At 42.3% G+C, this 24507-nt stretch overlaps 2 long non-coding RNA genes across 5 annotated transcripts in view; one reads left to right on the top strand and one right to left on the bottom strand.

Annotated features, from left to right (window-relative positions):
- Positions 1–24507, top strand: part of LOC142409518 (uncharacterized) — a 77115-nt gene that overhangs the window by 38738 nt on the left and 13870 nt on the right. For 3 of the 4 annotated variants that reach the window (XR_012775662.1, XR_012775664.1, XR_012775661.1), the window contains exon 4: positions 17569–17904. This is a non-coding gene — a long non-coding RNA (uncharacterized LOC142409518). Of the gene's footprint in view, positions 1–8586; positions 8668–17568; positions 17905–24507 lie in introns of all 4 variants that reach the window. The other variant, XR_012775663.1, reaches the window with a different exon arrangement.
- On the bottom strand, positions 8660–12865 carry LOC142409520 (uncharacterized). The gene is made up of 3 exons (XR_012775669.1): positions 12703–12865; positions 12425–12519; positions 8660–8928 (listed from the first exon to the last, which is right to left on the bottom strand). It is a non-coding gene; the product is annotated as an uncharacterized LOC142409520 (long non-coding RNA).

The following is a 24507-nucleotide window of genomic DNA, read 5'->3' as shown; positions in this document are numbered from 1 at the left end:
TAAGGCTTTTGTCAAAGAAAAAAAAAAAAAAAGGTCTGATATTTTTGTTTGGGTTTTCTTCATGTTGCAAACAAAGCTCCAGCCTTTAGCATTTCAGCTCAGCTCCATTTTGTACCAGGGGTGACTGAGCCACTTCAACAGTTGGTTGCATGTAAATGTGCTGAACAAGAACCAGATCATAAACAAAAGCAAGCTGGGGCTTCAATGAGCAAAGCACAAGAGCAGAATATTAACCACGAGTCCTGCCTAGGTAAAAATTCCTTTTGCTTGGTCATGGCATATAACAAGGTTTCATGCCTCTCTTTCTGGCACGTCTGGTGCCACAGACTCCCCAGGAACCTTATTTCATTCAGATGTCTGCTTCTTAATGAGCTGATCTTCAGAGAAATAGCTATTTACTGATTCATTGCTGGGTTACACCTTTAGCACATGATTTTCTCTCACAATAGTTCATGAAATAGGAAACTCACTGCATCAGGCGACTCAAACCAGAAGCAATTGCAAGAACGCTCATGCAGCCGACATTAGGAATATGGGATTCCCTCATTTAGCTGCAGAAATTATTTAAAAATTGAATAATCCCTTCAAGTGGCTTAAGCACTAATTAGGGACTCCAGGGTACATCAGAAAATACACTGTATCATTAACCAATACTGTTTTAAAGATCGGTATATACAAAAAGTGATAAAAGTCATTTAAACATGACTGTGTCTTCTTCACACCTTGTGGCTGTATCTACTTCACAGCTCTTAATTTTTCAGGCTTGCACCTTTGACTAGGAGGAGACCCCCCATGTATGGACTAATTGTTAAAATACATTTCCTTCACCCATTCATTCTGTCCAAATGCTTGCACTTGTGGAAATGTTCAAAACACTCCTTTAGTGATCTGTAGCTGTGTGAGGAAGACTGGGAAAGGAGAGAAAGAAGAGACTTTATGACTTGACTCCTGCCTGTAGTTTATGTCTTTTAAGTTTTCAAGTCTTGATTTTCAGTTTGACTGTTTTCTTATCCAGAGTGTCCCCTGAAGGCCAGCTACCTCCTAAATTTACCATGTTGACAAAATAAACAAAAGATTGCTTTGTTAGATAGATATCAACAATTATTAAATCAATTTTTGCACTAAATTTGCTTCTTGAAGCAAAAAGTTACACAGTTGAGTGGTTGGAGCTAGCTTAGAGCTAGCTAAGTATGAAAAGTATGCATGAGAGAGTTAACTCTTGGATATAGTTATTCAACATTATCGTTGACCATTATTTCATCATGTCAGCAGAGAGTAGGATGCATTTCATTTAGGAATTAGTATGCTTAGCTGGAGGGAACGCTTTTCTAAACCTCATTCAGTCATTAGTGAACTTGATGAGCTAGATTACAGTAGAAAGTTGTCTTCTTGCGTCAGATATATCTGTTTAAATCTAGGTGGTCTCTACTGATTTCACTGAAATTGCTTGAATTTAATTCACAGTAATTGGAATTGGAAATGGTCTATGTAATGAACAGACTCTACTATGCGTAGCACCGTTAAAAGGTAACGTAAGAAAAGCTTGGCTTGACACAGAGTATAGCCACAGGCTAGTGAAAATAACACATTTGAATATGCAAATGCTGTTCTCTAACAAGATTCTGAATTAGTAAAGTGTGAATCTAAAGTCGTAATTGGTGTCATTTTTCCAGAAGAAGGAGAAGGACGTAGGATTAATGAAAAGATGGGTTAGTTTTGTTTCCAGCATCAGACTACAAAAATAAAAGATTAGAAAGACAGAGAGAGATATTTTCCTGAACCACAGCTACTCAGAAACCTTCCTGTCCTCTCTCCTCCCAGCATCTTCTTTTCCTTTCAGGCCTATTTGGACAAATATCAGTCAGTCTCGTTACTTAGTCTTTTCTGCTGATGTTCTGTGGGTTTCCAGTTTATTTCTGCATAACCTGAAAAATTCATATTTGCATCACAAACTGACCAAAATGTTCTTTAATTATTTCCCAGGAGCTCTGCTTCGATCTCTGAGTGGGCACCACTGTGTTGCTACAGTGAAGGGTTTGTCAACACTCCCATTATAGAGCTCTAATTTTGCAGGATACTATAACCCAGTTGACTTAATTGCGCAGAGCTGCAATTCGTTTTACAAGATTTCAGGAAAGATGCCAGTTATTTAACATGCTTACATGGAAATAACTTGGCTTATTTTTCTTTTTTTGGGGGGGTCTCAAATGTGATGGAAAAACCAAAGCCAATCACAGCAGAGTCAAAACTTGCTAGATTGCTTCTTGTCAAGGTAGCCCTTCATTCCCATCTATACGTTGCCTTTCTCAGCTACCACTTTTTAGACTCGAGTGTCTGTCACTCCTCATGCCTTCCAGGGGAACTTAGTACCCAGCTGATTTCTTGGTAATGTCTTTGTTTCTCTCACTTTTAATCCTTATGTGACATTGAGGACACATTAGAGATGATCAGGTTTTTTTAATGACTTACTAGAACATAAAAGTTTTACAAACAAGATATTGAGGGACACCCAAGATGGGTACCACACACCACCCACGTGTGGCCTCTATCACTATGAGTAGGTGCTTCAGATACTAAATGGATATCAATATATTTAGCCCTGGGATGTCTTCTACCAGTGGCTGGAGAAAGCCACATTAGCTTCTTGTGAGCAATGCTATCGCCACTGCTAGGAGTTGTCCCCTCCTCCTAGTGAAGGTGAGAAAGGTTATCTTCATACTTGTGAGGCCTTCAGAAGTTTTCAGAGCATTTGGATTAGGTTCAGATAAAACGCTGGCTTTCTGAGTATTTATGTATGAAAAAGCTTTGAACTATTTGAAAATTGTCAATAATATCTTCTGCATTTGTTCAGTCCAAAGGGATTTTAAAAATCCAGATTGGAGCAGCTGAGGGTGGGAGAAAGTTCACCCCTTATCGGTCACCCAAATTTGCCAAGGCAGTTTTATGAAAGCATTGAAGTGAATGCGGAAACTAAAACCAGGGACCACTTGATAATGCTCTAAGCCAAAAAGAAAGCAGAAGAAAGAGCAGGCGTTGCTACTATAGCTTACATCACATGTAACGTAAATGAAAGGGAACAGGATCGATATAAAGTGTGTGGGCGAGGCAGGCAGACACATGGCGTTGGAAATACAAGGTCAAACATGAAACTCTTTCTTCCAAATTGAAATCCAGGGAATTGTCAACAGGTCCCCATCCACACGGAATAAGTGAAAATGTGATTGTGAGGGGCCTGATGATAACCCTAGGACAAACGCTGCTCTCCTTCAGCCTGACGTCAATTCAGAAATGTTCCGGCTGCGCTGGGACTGCTTTGCATTGCCGTTCGATAGAGCTGGAGCAGAGTTTCGCCCCGTATCATAACACATTTATCCCCAAGGCAAACGTACGCATCTGTTTTTGTATTCAAGTTTTTTCTTATGCAGTTCAATAGTTTCTTGCTTGTAGCCTCAGGGATATTTAAATAAGATGAACCCTTTTACCTACAGGACCATAAAAAGAGAAGAGCTAACAAGGGGCTATGAGGTGTTACGGCAAAGGCGATGAGGTGCCTTTATGGGACCTCTGCAAAGTGCTTGACACCCTGAATACAACAGGCAGAATTCCTCTTCCACCAGTGTCTCGAGGAAGGTGGAAAAGAAGCTTTTCCCAACCACCGCTCCTCTGCGCACGTGTGCACAGGAAATCTTGAGGCACCGTCTGCAGCACGTTAAATGCTCTGTGCTTGGCCAATGTTCCCAATTCCCAGCTGAAAACGTATGGAAATCCACTGCTGGCAAACCTGAGGCTGTCAGGGATTTAGGCCATTACACTCAGTCATATTTATATTCTACTAATGGTAGATCAATCTTCATAAAGACAAGCTCCACTGCTAGTTTCGGTTACAGTCTATGTGGTATAATGACATCGACTGCTATACAGTGTATATGGAAATTTCTCACCAGTGGGCGGGCATGGACAAATTCTTCACAGCCACCTTTTATAATGATGGATGTATTAGCCTCTTCTCTTGCCAACGAGGTCCTAGGAACTTGGCTTCTAGACGCTTGAAATTTGGCTTGGCCAAATCACTTAGCGTTGCTGTCTCAGTAAGCAGCACTGTGCTGAGTCGCTGTTTAGTCATTATCCAAACTAACCCACCAGGCTCTTACACGCAGCTCACATCCAGCACCCCGCTCTGGGAAAAAAGATCCAGCATCACCAGTGGCTGCTCGTTGCATAGGACTGGCAAGATGAGATGGGCAAACACGATTCTGCTTGTATTTCACTTTTTAAAATTAGTCAGAATCTTTTCTTCTACATTAAAGCATATTTTGGTATTTCCTGAGGTCAAACAGAGAATACTAAATTTGCTCTTTTCAAATCAGTAATCTGAAAAAATATATATTAGAAGAATGAATAAATACTTCAGAAGACAAATTTTATATGGATATGTAAGCTACAATTTTTATGTGGATTTTTAAGTTAGAAGTCTGGTTAAAGGAAAATTTGTTAGACCTTCCCTCCTGCTTTAGCAATTAGAGGAATGTTTTGTAAAGTTTAGATGTGCAATTCAAAAAGCAACTTTGCAGCTCCCCCGGCTTCAGAGTCCAAAACTGGAGAGATTCTTCCACTCTGAGGCTGTAATATTCAAAGTAAGCGTGCCTAGCTCCTGACCAGAACATTCCCAGAGCCTTCCCTGAGAGAAGATCTCTGAAGAGTTTCACCTGGCAGGCCATGTCGGGAAGTGTGAGCATTTTCCATAGATCAACTCAAAGTCATGAAAGAAGAAATGCTCTTTGCTGGCTGAAGCATTAGCTGTTACCAAGAAGACGATTCAGAGGGTGCAACGTAGAGAACGAGAGGTTTAACACGGCGCTTGAGTGCCTAAGGATGACGTAGGAACCATGGGTCAGCTGGCAATAAATATGATGTACCTGCACTACGTGCTATCCCGTATTTCCCAGATTGCCATCACAGACTTGCATTTGCTCAGGGCTTTGTTTCAGAGGCACCAAAATATGAGTAGGGGATCTCCAGAGGTTTTTACATAAGATGAAGCTTTGCTGTATCAACCCTAAGCATTCAGCTCTCATCATGCACCTGTGATCTCTGGGCAGAGGTTTTTGGACCTCATCTGACAGTTTCTACCCTAGGAAAGGAGTGCTTTGATACTATCACAATACAAATAATGAATTATAATCATCATGGGCGTCGGTTTGTTTGTTAGAGATGGAGGCAAGATGGAAATGGGAGCATTTCACTCAGCCCTGTTTTGGAATTCCAAAGACTTAATCAGCTATTGGGAAAAATCACATCATCCAAGGTCAGAGTTTCTTTTACTATAATAATTTAAAATTATAAATTAAATTATAATAATTTTTAAAATAAAAAGCTCATTAGACTTTTAAAGGGGTACTGTAGTAACAGGACAATTAGTAACAGTACAAGGTGGAAAGTCTGGCTAAAACTCTATTACAGCTTTTTTTTCAGAGCTCTTTTCTTCTGTGACTATTGGTTATGGTACTGTAGTTAAAAATAAACTTCTACTGTGACCAGGGCTTTCACCACTTCTGAATTATGGTCCCAACCCTCTTGGATGAGCAACAAGGATAATAACTTTACACTAGCTCCCACAATTTGTTGTATACTATTTTACCCAGCATTTACAAAATCCTCCCATAATTTATGATAAAAATGTATTTATAGGTTTTCTCTGAAGTGTGAGGGGAAAAATTATATACACTGGCATGAAATGCTTGTTGAATAAATAGCAGGTAACTGGGAAAAATAGGGGCTAAAGTTCTACTGAGAGATGGGCTTTGCTAGTGTGCACAAATTAATGCCAGGTTTCCAAGGGGTTTCCAACAGTATGGAACTGTGATGAGTAGTCCTCTTCCGTGTTTTGCGATTTGCTTTGTAAAAATCTGTTAATATTAATTAATATGAATTAAATAAAATATAAAATAAAAGCAAAAAAACCCCCTAAAATAAAAGGCAATACAAAATACATTAAGATGGAAACACTTAAAAAGAACAATAAAAATCTATAAGTGACTGTTAGATGTGTTGCCTGGCAGTATAGGTGTTGAGGGTGGCAACTTACTGTACTTATAGGCATAGCATATCAGCATTGGACCTATAGGCATTCTCCAAGACAGTGTTACAATATTTGCAGTAGGTCTGTTACTCAAATCACTTTAGTCGTGCTATCTCAATTAGGACCTGAATTTCCACCGCTGCCGCAAGGCCTGTACGTGAAATGGAGTATGAATTACGACCAGAATGTCTGTTGGACAGACGCTATCTCAGCACCTCCGTGTGTTTCACCAGACTGAACGTTTATGACTCCAATGTTGAGACAGACGGACAAAAGCATCATGGAAAAATGTGTTATTCTGTCCTTTGAGTACTGTTTCCTTGAAGTGATCGTAAACACATCTCAGAGTACAATATACTGAGCGCTTGTATAATGGTGGTTGAAACCCTGTATTGTATTTCCCAAAGATAACGCAACAGTTAATTTTCTGCTTTAGTTATAGTGCTTTTCCTCATCATTGGTTGCTACTAAATAAGCCCCTATCATTTTTCAAGGGCGTAACTTGCAACAAGACAGCAATAACAATTACATATTGTTTTCAAATAAGATGCCATTTTCCTTTCTGGCAGGCAGCAATGGGTTTTTAATGTGTAACATTTGTTTAATGAAACTCACAGATGCTTCCTTGACAATTGCAAAGGAAGAAAAGAGAGGAAAACAAACCCAAAGAAAAGGCAGAAAATATAAAGAGCAAATGAAAGATTCATCTTCCATCACAACTATTCATCTTGTGTCCCCGGCTGATTACCACATTTTGGCTGGATCAGACATCTCTGGTGAACCTGTGCACAGCAGGGATGTGATGCGATTTGAGTGCCTGCTTTGCTGAAGCGTTGCCTCCATTTCCCACAAATGAAGAAATAACGGTGTGCTACCAGGAGCCCCAGCTTCATGAAGGTCACAGCATTTTGGCGTTTGTATTCTCCTGAGGCAATGTGGCTGAGCAGGACGGATTTTTCTGATGATTACACATGGCTGCTGTATCTCCAAGGTCTACCTACACTTCTTAGTTAATAGAGTGTGTGAATTGCCACGGACAACATTTCTTCCTTTGGAGCAAGAGAGAGATATATAGGTATATAACCTTTCACTGATCGTTTTTGTGGTAAACTGAAAAAAATATTCTGATCTTAAAACCAAAACAAACAAAAGGAAACCCCACTTCTTTGCAATGAAAACCCTTTAATATCAAGGTAATGGATACACCAGAGAAAGAGAGAGGAGACACAGATACACTACAGAAAGCAGGACAACATTCCAGCTGAGAGTCCTGAGCCCTTTTAAATAGGAGAGGCCAATCTCTATTATTATCTCTACAACTATAAAAGGGGCTGAGCGAGGAACCTCCCTCGGGTCACCCAGCCAGCTGCAGAGGTCTAGGGAGATCTTGGGGCTCCCACCTTGTGCAGCCCCAGCCGCTGGCTAATCAAACACCCACTCTGAATCATGATGGGAAATACTGGAAGAGAGTTACCATGCAAGGGGGGCCAGGCAAGTAAAAGCAAAAATCATAGGGGATAAGCTTTCCAAAATATAAAAATAACAAACATAAATACACATATAGAAGATAAATATAAATGGCACCAATCTTATTCCAGTAGTTGAAGTGCACTGTGAAGTGGCCGTAGTCTCACCTGAGTGAATGGAAAAGCCAACATCTACAGAAGAGCCAGGACAGTAGCTATGGCCATTGCTTTTTCCATGTCTATTTTTTGAGCCCTCCAGCATACCTGGTGGGAGGGAGTAGGCACTTTTTTTCCCTGAACAGACCCAAACCAGCAAGACTTTGAAAAGAGTCCTTCAGCACTGCCTCATGGCTGATACCAGGCAGCAAGAGACAGGCGACTATAAGTGCCTTCGGTCTAAGTGGTTGGACAAAATCCAGGGTCTCCATGTATTCTGCGTTACAAAGAAAAATTGGTATTGTCACCGTGTATCTTCAAAGCAATCCTGCTTTACCGACAAAGGTCCTGTTCCTCAAGCCCAGGAGGAGTCAAGCCGGGGGAGATGGTTTCATTCGCACAGCTCTAGGTCAGGTTCAGCCAGGACTCGGCCCACCAGCCCTCTGCCCCTCAGCTTCCCACGCTTGCTCCATCTCCAGTCTGTTTGGACTATTTCTTCACTCGCAGCTTCTCTGCTCTTGTTTCTTCTTTTATGCAGACACAAAAATCTCCAGAGAACAGCTAAATGGGTCATGACTAGTACATCTCCGCACCTTTGTTTTGGGTGGTAAAATCTCGCTGTGCATGGAGTGAGGTGTCTGAGTGTTATACGAAGCAGGTTCAGTGAATTTTTCCTCATCTGATCCCAATGCCTTTAATCTGAATGACCATCTATGAAATCCAGTATTTACGAATCATTGCAGGCCCAAGAAATATTGCAGCAGAAATACTGTTTCCTAAATTTAGGCACTCCACACAAGTTTGCAAGTTCAATTTATATTATAATGTGATGCCAGCACATTATAATTTTTAATTAATAATTGTATCGCTTCGTAATGTCTGCAGCTCTTTCACTTGGCTGTCATCCAGAAACAAGGCAACACGAGCTAATCTCCATAGAGAATGGGACATCGCATCCTGACCTCGGTACACACACAGGGGTTTGTTTTCAGTCATCGCATAAACATTTCACTGGCACAAAAAGTAATCGGCAGGCATCATTTTGTAATGGATGGCAGACTGGAAAGGGAGCAGTTCCCAACTGACAGAGCAGCCAGGCTTCCTCAGATCAGCCTATAACTTGTGATAATATTGTGCTCAAAAATTCCTCTAGAAAAGGGATTCCCCAGACAGCTACAGATCAGGAGATCCATCCTCATTATCCACCAGAAACTATGAACAAAGTCCCTGGGAAAAAAGCAAAATAAAACATAACAAAGAAATACATTTAGTTCTTATTCTGCAACAAGTCCAGCTCTATTTTTCTCTTCCTCCAGCAAGTGAGAGAAATGCTTTGGTTTTGTGTCTTGTTTCCTACCTGTACATATTAGAGCTGAATACTAGGGATAACTGTAAAAGCAAAAGGAGACTTCTTTTTTTTAAAGCAGAAATATCCAGTAATAACCATGTTCTAACTCATAGCAATGTCGTGAAAAATCATGTGCTTGTAAGTCTGACGACTTTTTAATGGATTATGTTCTGAGGATGGGACAGAAAAATATCAGCCAGAGTCACTGGTGTCCTCTGATGGCTTTGTATTTGTTTAACCTGTAAAATTCCCGTTAGTTTAAACAGAGGCAGGATTTCAACCTATGCAAATCATACCTACCTGAGAAATATGCATAGATTTTAATACAGGACCAGTGTACATTCAGTGTGCCTTCCCACATACAATGCCCTGGCTAGATTGCAAATGTCTGAGCAGAAGCGGGTGGCACGGCTTTCTGTTGCCATGCACAGCCCCGGCACTGTTACAGCCAGTCCCCGCTGCCTCCTCGGGCATTTCTTTCCTGAGGCTTTGCCTGATGCTGTTTTAATTCTTCACACCCTGGGACTCCATCACTTGCTTTCCTTGGGAGATTGTTCCACGGTTTAGTAGATGTTACTATGGCTTCTTTTACCCCTGCCATTCATCCTAAATTTTACTTTCCTTAATTTAATTCTATTCTTTACAAATAATTTTTTTTTCTCCATGGGTATTAAAGTGTTCCCTTTTTATTCCAGATAAAGTCAAACTATTAGCAACTACAAATTTATATTATTTCTTAGTTGGAGAGACCTAATCTTGAGCAGGAATAGGTAATTACGGATGGTACTTAGGGGTCCGCTAAAACTTGCTGCTTGATTAACTCTCCCTGCAGGGATGATAATTGCTGTTACACATGAAAGTACCAAGTGCGGAGCGGAGGCACGGCCCCTCCAGCAGCACTGTATAGGGCAGCACTGGCAGGCTCCGAGAACAGCTCTGTGCAGTCCCCTGGGCTGGGAGGGAAAAGGGAGCTGCATCCCAGCTCCTTAAAACACTGGAGACCAAAACAGACCCATGGAATACACTGCCGGAGGGACCACGGTTAGATGATCTTCTCCCCAGTCTATTGTACCCCAGCATGGAAACAGGGAAATGTGACTATTCAAAATTAAATTCATAAGAAGAGGAAGGAATGGTTTATGTTCTGATTTCACATTGGCTTAAATCAGGAGCTGCTCTAATAATCCCGTGGAATCGGATGGGTCTGAGCGCCAGCTGAAGTCAAAGGGAGCTCAGGCTCAAGCCACATGCGCCGCCAAGTTTGCTTTTACTTATTTAAATATTTTTCCACCAGTGATGCTTAAAAATCAACAGGTACTAACAGAATACTCCAGGAGCCCTTCCCAGCTGTTTTGGGCTGCAACCCCCAAAGCTTGCCTCTCATAATTCAGTTTTAGCTTTAGGCACTTTAAAGTTAATAGACTCATTTGAGCAAAGGGCTTATTTGAAATCCACACTGGAAAAAAGTGAGCATAAGTGTGCTAGTGCCAAGCTATAAACACATTTATACAGTGCAGTAAATCAATACTGCTGCCTTTCCTTGGAGAGACCGGGCCAATTAAGCTGAATGTACAGGACATGATGATGGAACCTGTTCAGCTTATTACGGGACCGGTAGCAAAGACTGCAACCATACTACCCTGCTGAGCCTCGCTTTGACATTCCCCAGCCTGGCCAAATTTTAGCCCATTTGATGTAAGCTTGTCATGCATTGACTACTGGAAGAGAACAGAGAAATTTTTTTTTTTTTAATTGTCTGAAAAAAATGGTGGGAGTCAAAGAAAGGATTCAAGGAGGGTGATAGTTTATTGTTTCACTGTCCAAAAAACTTTGTGAAGTTTTTTTGTTGGAAGAGTAATTCAAATACAGGCTTGGCTGTGAACACTGCGGCTTTTTCCCATAGTCACCTGCTTAAATTTAAGCCTGTCATGTCTATCGACATGTTTGTGGGTTGGCTGTCTTCCTCTGGACTGGGGTTAAAGTTATTAACTTTATGAACCCAAATTGAGCTTGATGAACATGCAGCGCATGGAAGGTAGAGAGAAAGGCAGTAAGAAGAATGTGCAATGAAAATGGAAAGACGTTACAAGCATCGTGTGGGTGCAGCATGAGGACGAGCAAATGGGAAGAGGTAGGAAAGGTGATGCCTATCTACACCTTCCACTAGTACAGTGTCTACAAATGTACTTGGAATCTGTAATGCAATAATGATGCTACACTCACTCTCATCAATTCCTACATAAGTAGAGGTCATATAATCTGACCAGTGACTTTTTGCAAACAAGAAAATGTTCAGTTTGTTGTTACCGGGGCATTTCATTCAACTCCCTTCATTACAGGGCTTCCCCTCCTCTCCCTCTTTTAAGTGTTATGCAAAATATAAAACAAGGTTGTGAAAAAACGGATGCGATGTTATGGAGAGCTGGTTAACTTTTGGTGCATTAAGTCCCTGAACATTATTTATATTTTGTGTTTAGGTAGAACCTGTCATTGACTATTAAATGTAAAGTTACCATTGCCTGAATAGGTGCTCAAATCATAGACAGCTTAGTGTAGTTGGAAGCTGACAGCTGGCAAAGCTGTCTTATAAAAACTCTCTAAAATGCACTAGAATGTGCACAAAAAGTAATTTTTTTAATGAGAGAAAAGAGGAAGGAAAAAAAGCCCAGTATCCCCTTTAAAAGCAGGGAATTCAGACTTTGAGACAACTAAAAGGGGGATTTGAAATGTTCTTTTAAAGGTTTTCCTGTTCAGATACAAAAAATTCAAGCACACTTATTGCCGCCCTAGCCCCTAATGCAAGATGGTCCTGTGTATATCTTACCTGTGCGACTCTGCCGGTACCTATTTAATGCAGGAGGAAGAGATTTCCAAATAAAGTTAAGTGCCGAAAGGCAACTGCCAGGTCACCAGCAGTGCCTGCCCGGGTCCTGACCCACGGCACTAATTATCCATCTGCCTCGTCAGGTGCCTGAACAGAGCCTCCATCCTATGGCTGGGCATAGGAAACGGCTGCCTTTCCTCTTCTCACACATCCTACTCTGTGGGTAGGTTTTATAGAATTCTTTTTAAACGTTGTACTAGCTATTTTTCTGTTCATACCTTCACTCATCTCATTACTCTTTTCACTGCTCATTTACTCACTGGGACAAAAATTGATTGAGACGGGCAGTAAAGAAGTGTACGTCTGTGAATTGAAACCAACCTCATTCACCTCATGAGGTTAGCAGCTCACTGCACCATCATAAAACAAAGATGTATTTACCCTTAAATCTTGATTTTTGGAAAGCAAGGAGAGAAACATGTAAGCACAAAGTGTGTAACATAAAACTGAAAATCCACAAATATCTCATCCTAGTAGGGCAATACACTCACGGTGCTGGCCCTGATGGGGAACAGCCCACACCTCTAAAGACGCGTTCATAAACAGCTCGTTACTTGGCAGTCCTTTGCAGAGGAAATGCTGTCACCTGAAGAAATAAAGGAGATATCTTGGCATGGGCTGTGGAAACTTTTCTTTCCACAAAGGCTACCTGGTATCAGTATCATCTGCGGGGAGGGGGGGGGAGCACGCAGGCTCAGAGGCAGAAAGAGCAGTGGCTTCTGATTGCAACTTACCTCTCAGAGCACCCCGGCCATATACTGCTGCCTACCTTAATCCGTTTGCTTCATCAGTGAGGCAAGAGTGTACTTTTCCCGCTTCGTGGCTTCTGTTACAGCGTGATTTAGTGAGGTGGCTATAGTCTGGTAAATGATATCCCAGCTCCCATCCTCTCTCCACCAAAACTGTCATCTGCAGAGCAAAAAGAGCGTAGAGTGAAAGATAAAAAAATCTCATGTGTGAGCTGTTGATAACTAGAAAGTGGTTCTTCTGTCTGGCTGCCTCCATGGATTATGGCAGCCTAGCTAGTCCCCTCACCATGGTACTTACTGTGCGATACATTATCTTTCACAGCTAGTACTCTTAGTTTCTTAATATATATTGACTGCTTCTTCCAGTACATTAGTCGCATTTGCTTTTATAGCTAGGATCTCTAACCAACTTAATTTGTGCTCTTTATCATTTTGAAGAAATTTTGAAAGGCAACTCAGAAACTTCTCTATCTGCCTTTTCCCAAGTGTGCTTCATTATTACAGCGTCCATTATATTGAGTTTGCATCATCCTCATATCTGCAAGGTATGAGAGATTTCCTTCATTGCAAATCCTTTATAATAGTCTAACTTCTTGAATGGATTGGCAATACGTTTCATTACTAATAAGCCCACATTTCGAAGCTGCCAAAGGCTTCACACAAATACCAGTCTGGTGTGGCTCCAAATTTGCTTTTTCAGACTCACATTCAGGCTTTGCAGAATACCAACTGCACAGACACGTACAATAAATAACTTCACAATTACTAGTTATTGTTCTTTCATTCCCCCACCAGTTTTTTTCCCTTTTCTTTCCCTTGATGTCAACCTCCGACCTAGGGATGAATGATTACTTTGCATCAGTACAACTAACATTATAAAAGCCGTCCCGTTTGCCTGAGGTGAGGTATATTCGCTCGGTGGGGTTCTGATGCTCTCCGTTACTGACATCAGACTACATTCAGTGTAACTAAGCCAAGTTTAGCATCATTATTCCTGATTCTCAGCACAGCAAATGAAATCAAAATCTGCTCCAGTGAGTACACACTCCGAATAAGATACACAGTTGATCATTATCTGCATACGAAACAGCTTAGGTTGCCATAGCCTCCTTATTTTCTCCTCCTGTACCACTGAAGAATGGCATTGGTAGATGATACAAAAGCCTCAGTGGGGTTGTCAGGTATAAAACATTTCAAATAACCCCCCAAAACTTTAAACAGTTGACTTCTTTGTGGCACATGATGTGGCATGATATAGAAATTAAATCTCGGGGTTGTATTTGACCATCAAGTCCATAAGGGATTAATAAAGAAGTCTGCTTGCTATTTGTTATTCTGTGATACGGACTTACAAAAGTACATCAGTTCCTCATCAATTTGCAGTTTATCTCTGAATGTTCCCCAGTGGTGTTCCCAATAGCATTGTGGGGAGGAGTAAAAAGGCCACAGGGATTTCGGAACAAATCCTTCGCGGAGAAGATAACAATTTACAATATGTACATTTATTTACTTCTGCCATAATTGCTACATCTGCTTTATTGACACTAATTAATTAAGCCTCATTTAATTAATTGTGTTCTCCAAGGAAGGTGGTGTTGACATTTTGCAGTTGGTACTTGAGAGGGGAGCTGCAGAAGGCAAAGTTCTTGACAGTGTCCCTGGTTTGAAGTCCTCCAGCTCCCCCTACCCCACCAGTGCCCATGGACTACATTGGGCTGCACACCTAGAACATGCTGGATTTGAGCCTTCAGCCTCCCCGAAACTGCCAAAAAACCTTCAAATGGAGAAATAACAATCCAAAATCTGAGCTGAGTCTAAATAAACCCCAAACCCACAAACAGATATGTAGATAGCATACCTTGAGTTTCCTTTTAGTGCTCTCAGCGAGGCCTCCTCCTCTATTTATTTACTCATTTAGAGTTATTTAAACTTCTTGGGTCAAACTCGGATGTGACGGGACACATCTTCTGTTGTTCTGGATCAACTTAGTATCAGCCCCACATATCTGACTTGCACATCATTCCTGTGTGGGGCTGCATGTCTTGTTTTACACAGATGGGCAATCATGCATACATATGCTCCTATAATTTATCCCAGAGTTGCTTAACTGTTTATACAGGCAACTTTCCATCTATTCCTAACACTCCACATCCTACAGAGGTGTTTTCTCTTGTTCCCAAAATATTATTCTTCATTAATTAAATTTTGGTAAAACAGCTATACCTTTGAGAGCTGAAGATTCTTAATCTCCTAACAGGCTCTTTGGGGTTAGGGAAAAAAAAAAGTCCGATAGTTTCTACAGTACTATGTTGCCTACTAATTTCTTGTCAAAATGGTGCATGTTTACTACCTCTGACCAATGGTCTGACTTGAGTTTGGCAATAAAACCTTTGACAACAACCGTTTCATAAGCAAAACCTGCACATTTCTCCCCGAAAGCTACTTTTAAGAACAGTTTCTTTGAAGAAAATTCTTTTTATCATTTCATAGCTTAGACGTCCTGCTCCCAGTCTAGCTTTACTGATTTCAGCACCATTACAGCAGGAATGAATGTGACTCGCTCAATTGTTTTCAGTGGCATAATGTCGCATGCATTTACTATATCCTTGGCAACAGCAAGGCTGCCCTACGGCCATTTAAAGAAGAAAGAAACGGAGTGAATCAGAATAAGCCATAGTCCCTGCAAAAAGGGGGAAGAAGAAAAGAAAGAAAGAAAGGGACAGCCACGCAGTGGGGTCTGGGAAGATTAGGCACTGGTTTGAAAACAACGATGCAATGAACTGAAATCCAAAAGATTACTTGTCTACTTTCTAGTTGCACCAATAGTCATTTCCCTGCTAATTACCTTCCCTTTTGTGGAGTGGGTGCCATTAGCAGTATCATAGCAGTGGTGCTGCTGTACCCACGACAGTCACGACAGTCCAAGGGTATACATGAGGCAAAGCTTGCACAATGCATGTGTTTGGGGTACGTGCCATGGGATCAGCCACCACCCAGATTTCAGGAATGAGTCTCAATGCCCGAGTTTATTTTGTTTTGCTTGCAAACATCTGAGCTCTCGGATTTGGCAAAAAAACCCCACTGCATGTCATTCTCTTTAGGGCTCCACATAAAAATCATATCAGCGGTTTATAGACAGCAGCATGGTAGTTTTCCCAGCGTCAAATGCTTTCCTGTTCCTGCTACTCATCCAGACGGAAAGGTTCTCCAAACAAAAGCTTAGTACAGTGAAGGCACGTGTGAGTTCGCTTCCAGCCACTTCAGTTTGCAGATATTTGTCTTACTTTTTGCTGTTGACAAATCCGTCCTTGACGAGCATAACTAGAGGTTTATTAGAAATGCAAAAGAACCTCTCTTCCTGTCCTCTTTCACTTCGTCTCTCCTGCAAAGCAAGTTATCAGCAAACACTTGTCAACATTTGATTGCTGTAATGCAGGTGATTGCAAGAAATAAGAAATATTTGGTTTTTCTGAGTGTTGTCTGTCTCAGTGTGTACCCAGGGTGCCGCTTTCACTTGAAATTGTTTTTCACTGCTGTTATCTGAAGCCCACAGCTTATTACCAAAAGGGCTGATTTTGTAAAAACAAAGTGACATTGGGCTGTCAGAGCAAAATATCCTCACCACAAATCCCAGTCTGGGCCTTGAGCCGGCAGCTGGATTGCAGAGCAAGAGGAATGCCTCTGTGGAAGTGGAGTGGAAACGCGTGCTGCCAAGCAGGGCAGCCCAGCCAGTTTGCGGCTCCCCTTCAGGTCCTTCTTCACGGGAATGGGTCAACCTCTTCACACGAGTTTCGCAATTGCTTTTGTGCATCGCTTGCTTCTAGATCAGAAGGGGCACAGACGATAGGGAGCACTGGCAGAATATGTGCGACTTTAATAGGAACAATCTGGAGCCAAGTATTTCCCTGCGAAAGACTTTTGATGTGTAATAGAAGCCATACTCCTCCACAGTGCTGAAGAAATTGTAGCCCAGGAAAAACCAAAGACTTTTGCTAAGGGTTTGAATTTTATACATTAGCTCTGTCTCATAGATCATGTTTATATATATATGAAAAAAAAGAACATATGATTAAGTGGACTCTCTTTCTTTACATGAACGCAGGCACGCTGCCGATATCCACAAGCTTCATTTTACACCACCTCAAAGGGAGCTGTCTTCACTCCTTTGCCTTATATTCCAGTTTAGGACTGATACTTCCACTGATAATTTCAATAGAAACTATTACTCCAAAAAAATTGATACCACATAACCAGGGGCAGGATTCAACTCACCTAAGTTTAGGCATCTAAAAGTTGGGCATTGAGTCTAAGCTGCTTGTTTTGGCTTTCTCTAGGGTGAATGGAAAAACAGATACTTCTCCATAGGGCAAAAGTTCCCTCCATAGCGTGGTTGTCACATGGAGAGGTCTCCAGAGGTACCTGTTTTTCTGCCTCTGCCAGTGTAGGGCAAATAGTTAATCCTTGACTCCTCATCAGCTGGAGCTGGGAACGATGCATTCCCCTTCATTATGTTCTTAAATATTGAATCACTACAACATCTTAATCTGATATTGAGAAACTCCTCTCCCATCTTATTACAAAATGGTATAAAAATGTGTAAAACTGCTCCTTCCTGCAGGATAAGGTTTTAATTTTAATTTTGAACTCATCAGGAACAGAAACTATAATTTCAGAAAGGCTGCTATTATCGTTAAATTAGAAAGTCAAAAGTCAGTTTTGGGTAGAAGAGTTTGGTTTTTAGTAGGGCTTATTACTAGAATGAAGACATGGCTTTGATAAATTCCGAACACACCCAAACTACAAATCAGAGTTTTTGTTAATTTCCAAAAAACCTCCTCCTTGGCATGCAGTCAGCTGACTCTGTTTTTCTCTATTTTTTTTTGCAGAACTCTTGGCAACTTCTACACTAGCTGTGCTAGTTAAGACCAATGGTATCTGTAGGATTACTGCCAGAAAGGAAAAAAAAAAGAAAATCATTTTAGACCCTTGCTTCAGAGCAGCCCTGTCATGAAAGGGAGCTGGAGAGATCTTTCCCCTGGAATAAAGCAAATGACATGAAAAAAGCTGAGAAATGCAGTTCAAAACCAAGATCATACCCTGGGACAAGATCAGGACTCTGGAAGGTTTCTGGGTCTTGGAAAGCTGGGTTCAAAGGAAAGGTGGTAAAGCCACATTTAATATAAAGAAGAAATCTCTTAAAAATGGAGAGTGAATGAGCTTAGGTAAGTACAGAATAAATACTAGACACGCCTTATGGAAAATTCTAAGAACAACAAAAAAAATCCAAAAGTTATATTGGCTTTGGTATATTAGCATTCACCGTGACGGTGGGTTAAACATGCCCGTGCGACTGCTGAGAAACACCAGGTTCTGCAGAGAGGCCATGCAAAAAGCTGCTCCCGACTCCTCAGCTGCCAGTCAGCTGTTTGCAGCTGGCGGGTGACGCTGGCTGTACGACAGCTCCCAGCCAGCCCGGGCAGCCACACAGGCTTGTGCAGCCCATGTTCACCGGTGCCATCAGCGCCTGGGTCGGAGTGCCTGGTGATGCGCCAGGATCACTTCTGTGGGCACCCACATCAGGGGCCATGGCATCTCTGCCCATCTGCTGGGCACTCTCATCTGCCTCTCTTCATCGGTAAAGGTCTAGGAAACAGACACGGGATTGTGAGGGACTGAAAGAGTTAATGTCTCAAACACTGTGCCGAGGCGAGGCGCTATTTGCATGGCGACGGCAGGGCGGTGAGGACGGGGTGGGGGAGAGCGGGAGCGGGACGTGAGGGACCTGGGGAGCGCGTCGGAGGATGCGCGGTTCCCGGTTCCGCCGGACCTGACCAGGTACGGCCAGAGGTCTCACAGAGCCGCTCTGAGGAAGTGGCTTGCGACCGCCCGAGAGACCCCTCGCGACCCGCCCCCCCAGCGCCTGCGCAGAAGATTGAGAACTTTCTAGAACCAGAACCATGTAAGTCCTCAAGGGGCGTGCCTGGAGGCGGGGATTAGCCTATAAAAGACACGACCCCAGGGAACTGCCCCCCCACCACCACCTGGAGGATTGCTGCGTCTGGTATGGTCACCGCGGCATCCAAGGGTAGGGATACTTTTTCTTTCTCTTTCATCCTCTCTTCTCCTTTCTTTTTCTCGCTTCTCTCTCCTTCTGCTCTTCCAATATATGCAAGTTTGGGATAAGTTGTGACGGGTTGCCCGGAAAATAGCTCCATTGCCCAATCGCCTCTGTTCGTTCGTTGAGCTCACCAGGTCGTTAAGTTTGTCCGTTTGTGGAATTCGCCAGTGAATAAAGTTGCTGGCCAGACTGTTCCTCTGGGTCGTTGTCGTAACTCTGCCGACCACGCGGCTCTGCCGAGCAGAGAGCGGCCTGTGTCGGTACGCAAACCCTCGGGGAATCGAAAAGATTCACCCCTCTCGCAACCCCCCCAAGTGGGACGAGAGAGGGATGATGGAGAACCCCTGCTGTGGTTCTGTCTGGACCACTTCATCTTACTTCAAATTGTTCTGAATTACACAGCCATAAACTTAAACCTGTATCTTCTGCAGTGAAGCTATTAAGGTAGGATTTATGTACCACAATTGTAAACTGAACAAAATGGGTTATTTTAAAGTGGAATGGAAATCACCAGGATCTCAAAACCTTTTCTGAAACAGAAATGTCTTCAAAGAACAGTAGTTCTTTATAATTATGTAAAGAGCAAACCACTTTCCCGACCAAATGCCATGTTAGATTGAGGTTTATGCTCTTGCGTTGCCTGTTCGTGAAAGAAGGGTACTACGGCATCTGCTAGAAAAAACAAACCAAATTATGGTCTGGCATCCTTTGAGTCACTAGGGCCAGGAGGAAATATGGCACAGGGGCTTAAGCTGAAGAAGAAAATGAAAAATATGTGGTACCCACAGGCAGATGCACCATGGTGAGTAAACAGCATGCTGAACTAGCTGAGAGCTGCCATCCAGCCAGGTCTTGGACTGTACAAGTGGATTGCAAAACCACTGGCAAGTGCAATGTCAAAAAATGCACACCGAATAGCCTGCAGGCCTGGAAAGACACGTTTTTCCATGACTCCTGATAATAAGTCTGGTTGGCAACAGCTCAGAAAAAGCAGCAGCAGATCTAAAGTCTCAGCTTCTCGGTTTCTAGAGTTGTTCTTTCAATATGGTAGATAATGGAGACATCAAGGTGAGTAGCCCTTTTTCTGAGTGTGTGGTTGCTTTTCATGCCCAGTTTCCTATTAAAAAAGTGATCCTTTCACTGCCAACTTTCCTTAACCTCTGCGAGACATGGAGATCACAGTCATCTATGTTCCTGCCCAATATCAACCAGACTTTTATTTTTGAAAGATAAGCTACAGTCACTCGGTGAACAGACCTGACTTTCACTGCCCTAATAACATAGTCAGTGCAAACAGCTGGGATTGTGTGCATCCTCCTCAGAGCCCTGTATTACATACAGACACATAAATTTTAAAGAGAAGCACGACATTTGCTGTGTTTTTTTCCCATTTTGTGATCCATGGTTTGGCATGTTTACTAAAATTATTCCTTTGTTTTACTTATGAGTTGTGGGCTGAAATTTCTTTAGACACTCTTCAGGAGCTTGGATGCCCCTCTCTTATTAAAACTGACAGATGCTCCTATCTCCTGCTTTGCTCTGAAAGTTTCAGCTATAAATTACAAATGCGGTAGGTCTCCTATAATGGGGAGAGAGGATACATAGTACAGTAAAACCGTTCCCCTTTATTTCAACCTCTTTGTCACTGCCTTTCTTTTCTACTAAGAAAAATCATGATTGTTCTCCCTGCTCAGTACTAGTTCTTTTCGAAAGCAATTTGCTGTTTGTGATCTGGTGTAGCCACTGCCCATGTAACCCTCAGCTCTGTTCCCCTCTGGAAAGGCTCCATGCAGCACTTCCCACAACGGACCCCATGTCGGATGCTGCTGGTGGAGATGGCCGAGGATGCTATGAATGACGACCGCTGGGACTGGGGTCCTGCTTCTCTCCGTGTCTCCACGACCAAGGGAGAGCGAGCGTCCTTGTGTGACCTCCCTGTACTGCAGCAAGGCTTAACCGCCACTGACTGCTGAATAAACCTTTACAGTATTGCCAGTCTGTCCCATGGTCAGCAGGCCATGGGACCTACCAAGTGTAGGGTGAATGAATTATTTTTCTGATACTAAGCCTTTATCACTGAGGTATATCTTAGCTGTTACAACTTAGTTATGACTAATTCCTAATCATTGAACAAGGAGTGTGTTTTAACCTCATTGTAACCTTTCCTAAACTTTGTAGCTTTCTTTTTAATGTTTTCCTGGTTTAAAAAAGTCAGTGAAAGAAAAACAAATAAGCAATTAAGGATTTGACTGGGAACCAGGCAGAAGTTCAGGCAAAACATCTCCCTGGTTATATCACGCTGTCTGGGATGAGGTGCAATGGAGGGGCTGTGTGTGTCTAACAGTACCTCAGGAGCTGGCAAATGTCCAGGGGGATCAAGATGGCCTCAGAGGCCTGACGTACCATGGAGGAAATATTTCCATCATGCCTCAGCACCATGTTTTACCTCTGCAGATATTGCTGGTATTCCTCGGTAGTACCTCATATATTGAGCAGACCTCAGATTTGTACTGACATACTGTAAACATCAGTCCATGTCCCAAAGCACCTACTCACCAGCTAGCAGGACAGAGGTTTTCTTTCCCGTGAGGAATTTCCAGCACATTTGTTGTTGGCCAAGCTGAAAGAAAAAGGAGAGCTCAGACTACAATTTTGACTAGCATGTATCTCAACCCAAACTTTTCCTAAGCACGTATTTGGTGTTTAACTGTGAAATGAGCTGAGCTGCTGATATTCTTTTAAATGCAGAGCTAGAAAAACATGAAATCCATGAAGCCAAGGCAAATGCTGCTGCTTACTTTAATATGCCAACTTGCATCAGCACAAATTATACCAATAGGTCCTTTGTTGTAAATGAGAGGACGTTTTTCTTCACATTCTGAATTCAATTACTTTTGGCAGAATTGAGGACACCAGGACTAGTCAGTTGGTAAGTGGCAATCAGCTATAGGTAGGCTGTACTATGGGCTATGATTACTTAATCTTTTTGGCACCTTGTATCTAAGGAGAGGAGGGCACAGAAATTAATGGAAAAAAGTTTTTAAGATGGGCTGAAGAACTTTAACCTCACTATGTTGCAGAACAGAGAAAGTCCATGGAGGTCACTAGAGTTCCCGTGACTTGACACCAGTTTGAGTGCGGACAAAATGTGATGCATTGTGTTTAAACGATTGAAATTAGACAGTAACTTCAGGGCTCCATTTAACAGGAGACCAGCTACTGTTGTCATTTCTTCTTGCCAGCAGAACATTTATTTTGCTTATAGCCCCTCTGGAGACTGAAAGATGAGCTAAGAATAAGAGGTACTAGGGAAAACAATGGGATAACTTTACTGTCTGTCCCATCAACCCTTGTCTTTACAGGCAGCCCCACTGGCACTTAACTTGCACAAAATATTTACGTAAGAATGGAGAGAATTAACCAAAAATCCTCCTAACAATCAAACCCCAAGCTAGTCAAATTGGTTGCAGTAAATAGGTTTAAAAAAAAGCGTTTTCTAGTTAAATGGCACAGGATCATAAAAAGCTTTGGCAGCTCCCTGAGTTGGTGACTCGGGACCTCTGTGAATCTAGTCAATTATGAGAGATTTTAAAAAAATCCCTGCAGAGGTAGCTGCAGCTTTCTGTCTTCAAATACATGCAGGAATCAAGTCTTTTGTCCCAGGTTCATCCCGCCTCACCGTGGCACTGGGCTAAGCTCCCCAAGCTAAGCACCTGCTGTCCCCAGACCCCACCTGTACTCAGGGCAGAGAGGCAGTGCCAGGAGGCAGCTCTGCACAGCTACGCTGTGTCTCTCCAGACATTTCTCTCTCTCACTGACAGGTCAAAGGAGTCCTAACCTGCGTGCTTTGGTTAAACAGGTGATGTTAGATAGGATGCTTGCAGGGATTGGGAAGTGCAGGGTGTAGTGGAGTACAGTGGGTTCACTCCTGAGCTAGTGGATCTGCTAAGCCCGAGACGGTGAAGAGCAACACAGTACAGTGTCATGCAGGTGGTACCTGTGCAGGCGCTCCACTGCCCTTTCCAAGGTTTGCAGAGAGAGAAGCAGATCAGACTTGTCTTCGCCTCCAGTACGGCTGAGTCAGCCTCCTGTTGAACAGAAAATACGCATGAGATTTTGCTTCTTGCAAACAGCTTCTCGCTAGTAGGAAACTATTTGTGACGTCTCTGGACCTAGAGAAGTGCCAGGCGTGATTAATATTGTTTAACAAAGCATTTGGCTTGCCTCTGATGAACAAGAAAGGTCAGAGGCTAGAGACCTATGTTGAAAGCTAATTGCTGAAGTTATTTGTCTGGCTTGTGTTAGATGCTTGGATCCTGCTATACAAGTTAGAAGCGCCGAGTGCCCTCAGTGCAATATTTTAATTTAAATGCTTACAGTACAAGAGAAACAATTCACTGATCATCTCATTAGAGGCTTAGCTATTTACATCTGGACAGCTTTTCCTCTTTGATCTTGTAAGAAAAATGAATGGAAGTTTAGGACATGTTTATTTGCTTTTGTAAGGGCTTAGATCCAAGTAAAACACGCTTATATCTGGAAAATAAGAATGAGAGGTTGTAAACGTATTAAATACCTTTGACCAGCACTAGATACCAAAACAAAGATTTCCAAGGTTAAAGAATTCAAGAGTGCTGACTCCTGGTTTCCATTTGACTCCCATTACAAACCTCATTTCTATGCTACTAAATGAAACAATATACTTCTCCCTGTGGACACATGAATGAGTTATACCGTCATTGTTTGGTTTTATTTTTTTCCCCTTGTAGTCTTCAAAAAACTGTAAGCGCTGTAGCCTGAAAATTTCATGAGTAGAGAAATCTCTGCTCCCATCTATTGGTGAGCAAGAGAAGAATGCCCATAAAACTAGTTAACCTGTTTAACTGTTTTACCCAGATCACTGGATGCACAGATAATCCAGTGAGGTAGGGGCTCTCTGATACCATCTGTTCGTTAATAAAAAATATGGCCCTTTGTCTTTCACTCCTCGTTCTTCCACTGGCACTTTGGGGAGACATCTTAGTTACATTTCAATGACCACAAAGTCCTACCAGGCTTCTCAGCATCCCGTACTGGGACAACTTCTCTTGAAGCGCTCTTGCAAAGGATGTAACGAGTAGACATGATGGAGAGACAGATACACGATGGAGCTGAACAAAGGAAAGGTTTTTTCATGCAAACCATGGTAACAGCAGCAGAAGTGAGACATCTTGAGGATTGGGCTAGATGATCTTTAAAGATCCCTTCCAACCCAAACCATTCTGTGGGCTTCACCAAAAACTCTTTTACTCAGCCATGAAATAAAATGAAACCTTCAGATTGGTTTTTAGCAAGGAGATTCAGAAAAGGACAGAATACCGATTTGCAGAGGGCTGGAAACAGGCCTGCCCAGGCAGGAGTCAGACCTCTGGAGCTATGGTGTCCAAACGGTGCTAAAGTACAGGGAAATTTAGCAGATAGGGAAGGAGAAACGATGCTCAGAAACAATGCATGCCTACAGGAAATTCACAGCATCAGCGGGCAACCAAGTCAATGGACCATTGCCAAAGGTACTGAATGAAGTAGACGGTTTTATTTATTGTGCATTGTTTTCCCAAAGTTAATGGTATCTTTGCCTTGCCATTAGTGAGGGCCTCTTTGTTTCAAAGAGTTTCATACTTGCAAGTGATGAACTATTGCCTGAAGGCGCTTGGAAAACATTCTGGGT

This window comes from Mycteria americana, chromosome 4 (genome assembly GCF_035582795.1).
Source record: "Mycteria americana isolate JAX WOST 10 ecotype Jacksonville Zoo and Gardens chromosome 4, USCA_MyAme_1.0, whole genome shotgun sequence".
NCBI classification, from domain to species: Eukaryota; Metazoa; Chordata; class Aves; order Ciconiiformes; family Ciconiidae; genus Mycteria; species Mycteria americana.
The sequence above is the reverse complement of the archived record's forward strand: the minus strand, read 5'-3'. Positions and strand labels throughout refer to the sequence as shown.